This window comes from Octopus bimaculoides, chromosome 9 (assembly GCF_001194135.2).
Source record: "Octopus bimaculoides isolate UCB-OBI-ISO-001 chromosome 9, ASM119413v2, whole genome shotgun sequence".
NCBI classification, from domain to species: Eukaryota; Metazoa; Mollusca; class Cephalopoda; order Octopoda; family Octopodidae; genus Octopus; species Octopus bimaculoides.
Window position 1 is genome coordinate 48,217,352 of NC_068989.1, and position 4,687 is coordinate 48,222,038.

Consider the following 4,687-nt stretch of genomic DNA (forward strand, 5'->3'; position numbering starts at 1 on the left):
GTTTGGGTGGTAGAACTCCTGTTCGGATGGGTTTGAGTGAGTATCCTGCTTCTTTTGTGGCTGCAGTGGCTGCCGCATATATTATGTCATTTAGCTCAGTGATATTGCCTGTTGTTTCTGTGGTTGTTAGTTCCGTGACGGCCAGGTTTATGCTATTTATTATTGATGTTATTTTATTGTCTATTTTGATTTTTGGGAGATATAATCTGTGGTCCATTATTATTATTATTATTATTATTATTATTATTATTATTATTATTATTATTATTATTATTTATCCTCATCATCAACATCATACTCGCTCTTGACCGAGTAAGACCTATTTTCCTTTTCACCGTAAATGTCCCGATTACTGCTGAAAGTTTAACCCTTTAGGAGATTTAGGGGTTATTATTGAACATTTCTGTTGTCGATTTAGTTTCTGAGACCAAGAAACGGCATCAGAACTACCACTACCACGACAGTCAGTATCGCTTCCAGCGTTGGATAACAACATAGTTAGACCATTCAATATTTTAAAATTTGAGAAGGGGGATTAGAATGTGAAAGAAGAAGGCTGTAGTGCCAGTGTATTCTTATCTCAAGGCGCTTAAAAAACCTAGAAGCATGAACTATCACGTATAGGTGCATAGGAGTAAGAAGCAAGTGTGTTAAAGGGCCAACATGATGCATAAGTGGGAAGGTACCACAAAAAGGTCTGAAAGCAGAAGATCGTCAGTCGTAGAAGGCACAGCTGATCGAAGATTTGCCTCACAGAGTGAGGTAATCAGTCATGCAATCAATCCCATGGAAAATTAAAAGTTTACTCATCTTTTTCTTTGATGAGCAGCTATGAAGTGAAGTTGAAAGTTGTGAATGTGCCACCAGCGATAAACCCATGGCGATTGTTGGCAGCCGTCCTGCGAGGCGGAGAGGATGAAGGGAGCATCATCTAAATACGAAATAATCGATGATTAGAGGTCGTGAGGCAAACAAATGAAAATAAGCTGGAGAAAATCACCATTTTGGTCAACCTATAAAATGGCACTCATCTATTTGAGTTGGTGGAGGCAAATGGCCCAGGTACCACCCATGTGACGACAGCAACCACCTAAGGGGTTTTTTTTTGTTCAAAACAGCAAACAGAAGAAAAAAGACGAGCACTCCTGCCGCTTTCACTACAACAATGAAAATGATAGTGAAAATAGCAACAATAGTAGCCACAACAACAGAAGCAGGGACAACTGTAGCAATAGCAACAACTGCTTTAGAAATAACACTAACAGCACCACTCCCACCAATCGAACAGAACCTGGCCCCAAACACCTCTAAATTGTCTCCGAGTTTTATCATATGCCCAACAACACGCTATCGAACATTTACACATACGGGAAAACAAGCCACTCTCTTCCTCCATATAATTCGGGGAACTCATGATGTGATGGAGGTGGAAATGCAAAGAGAAATTAAAAGATTTACTGCAAGCAGAAAACCAGGAGAATTGACGAAGCGGAAGTTTTACCTTTGACGAACCAGGTAACCATATCATCGCTACCGAATTCACCGCTCCAACTACAACAAACGAAGTTAAATTCGACACCTACATCAAGGAAAACACACAAACACAACAATTACAGAACAAAAAGTCAGGTTTGTTGCATGAATTGGCCATGTAGTTCCCTTTCTTTCCATTTATTTATTCTGTTGTTTGTCTTTTCTCTTTGAATTTTCTTACTTATTTCGGTCACTTTTTTGGGTATCTCTGGTTGCTGATAGTATTATTTGTTTACTCTGTACAACATAATTTTTCAGAGCTAGTATCGTAGTATTAACAGTGTTTTCTGCATTTAGTAATATTATGCCACCTTCCTTTTTTGGTAAGCAAAGTCAGTGGGTATTGCTTTTAGGGTGGAACGCGTTGTGTATTGTAAGCAGCTTTCTGGTTTTTCTATCCAAATTCCGTGGCTTGACCTTTGTCTATTTCAGAGTATCTTTATACGGGCATAGCCCATGTATTTGCGGCATTAATGATATTCCCTCCATTTAATTTTGTTTCGAGCATCTTCCTAATTCTCCTCTTTAGTGCCTATAGCAGAAAAGATTATTATTATTATTATTATTATTATTATTATTATTATTATTATTATTATTATTATTATCCCACCGAGGTCGACTTTACTTTTCATTCTTTCGGGGTCGATAAAATAAATACCAGTTGAACATTGGGGTCGAGGTAATCGACTTACCCAGTTCCCGGAATTGCTGGCCTTGTGCCAGAATTTGAATCGTTAGAGCGTCGGGAATATGCCTTACTGTATTTGTTCCTATTATTTATGTTCTGTGTTCAAATCCCACCGAAGTCAACTTTGTCTTTCATCTTTTCGGAGCCGATAAAATAGTGTAGCAGTCAAGTACTGGAGTCGATGGTACCGACTACCACCTCCCCTCAAAATTATTGGCCTTGCGCTTAAATCAAAAGTAGTGGTGGTGGTGATGTTGGTTTTAGTAGTAGTAGTAGTAGTAGTAGTAGTAGTAGTAGTAGTAGTAGTAGCAGCAGCAGCAGCAGCAGCGGCAGCAGTAGCAGTAGCAGTAGTAGTAGTAGTAGTAGTTGCGGGCAGCAGCAGTAGTTGTAGTAGTAGTAGTTTTTGTTGTTCTTGTTATTCTTGTTGCTGCTGCTGTTGTTGTTATTGTTTTCACTGCATACCCGAGCGACGGTCTGTGTATCTTAGGTGCATACGGGATTTTTCTTCTCTTTTTTTCTTTTTTGCCTTTTGCATTGTATTGGATGCATTCAAATTAGGATGAGTGCAGTGCCTGGTTGTTCTACTCTGGCTGAGTCCTACAGTTTAGGCTATATATTTGTCCTATTTGAAATGAACCGTTTTCTATGAAGGGGAGCTGGTATCTATGAAGGGAACTGGCATCTAAGAAAGCGAACGGTTATTTGTCGATATAAACTTGTATCTATGCAATTAAAAATACATGTAACATCAAGGAAACATATGTTAACTGAGAATAACAAATCCCAGTTAAATAGTCTGAGGCACCGAAACAAATTAAATACTGTCGATAGTGCTTGAAATAGGGCTACAAACTAGTGAAACGATTATTAATAAACAGTACTGAGAACCGTTAGAACAAGACGTAAATTTCCTGAGAATTTTGGCCGCGATTCGCCTCGTTTCTCTTCTGATGCAAATTCATATCATTTGCACCTTCTCATAAGGTTAAGAAAATCAGGAATGTAACTGTATCCCTCTATTCTCATCCATCAAATTTTAGGAAGAGAAAATTCATCAGTGTTTTCATTCCTTGCTACTAACTATGTTATATCACCAGAGTTGAGTGATTAGGTCAATGAGAGGTTACAATGTTTTAGTTTCGATCCAACTTCTTTGCACTTTGAGTGAGTGTTCTCACACATATCTTAGAGTCAACTCTTGACATGTGAAGAAAACTGAGAAAACTCGTCTATATGATTTACCTACTTTTTTGAAATCAAGCTATATCGCATCCATTAATACGCTGAGTCTGCTTCGAGGTAATATTAAGTGTAAAAGTGTTCGTGGAGTACTCAGCCACTTATAAGTCTACTTGAAAATTATGTCGAGTATTCAAGCGCCTATGGAATAGCCATTCGTCCAGTAATTCGAGAGTTTATAAATTCAGCCGCTAGTATTATTTCATTCTTTAATGCTTTTGTTCTTTTACTTGTTTCACTTATTGGACTACGGCTATAGTGGGGCATCCTTGAAAAAGCTCAGTCAATCAAATTAATCCCAATGCTTATTCGAAAGTTTAGTACTTATTCTATCGATCCTTAACCCTAACCTTAACCCTCTCTCTCTCTCTCTCTCTCGAATAAGTACCAGGCTTTGAAAACTGTACTACTTATTCGATATGCTCGAATAAACACTTCAAGGCGATGCCCCAGCATGGTTGCAGTCTAATGGCTGAAAGAAGCAAAACAAATTTTATGGGGGGGGGGTAAATAAAATGAGACTACAAAGCCAAGGGTGTGTGGAAATTTCAGGACATTTTAACGAGCACGTTAGTCTTACAGCTGTTGCAGAGATATTAGGGATATCCCCTCATCACAGACGGTGTGAGATGGTTAAATAGAAGGATGAGAGAATATCCCTAATACCTCAGCAACAGCTGTAAGACTAGCAATGTTAAATCTCTGAACGAGGTATAAACAGCAGCTGCACAACAACGTGAAATATATTTGCCACTTAAATATGGACAAACCCTAAGGGTGAATGATACTGTAGCATTTAGCCCCTGGAGAACATCTCCTCCAAGGATGACTTCCCTTTGCAAATACCGACAGGGCACAGAAAGTGTGTCAATAGCCAGCTGGAGATGGTCTCCTGGGGCTAAACGCTACAGTAGCATTCACCCTTAGGGTTTAGCCGCATTTAAGTGACAAATATACTTCAAGCTGTAAGACTAACTTTCTCGTTATAAATGTCCTGAAAATTCCGCGCACCCTTGGCATTGTTGTCTCATTTTATTTAACATATACATGCTCATACAAGACCAGCATTAAACTCCTCACTTGCATTATTATCGAACCGAGAGTGTAACTACAGTCCTTCTATAGCACTTACATAGCCTTACCTGCCACCTTGGGTCTTCTGAGTACCAATACCTCTCATATATATATATATATATATATATATATATATATACCACCCAATCTCCC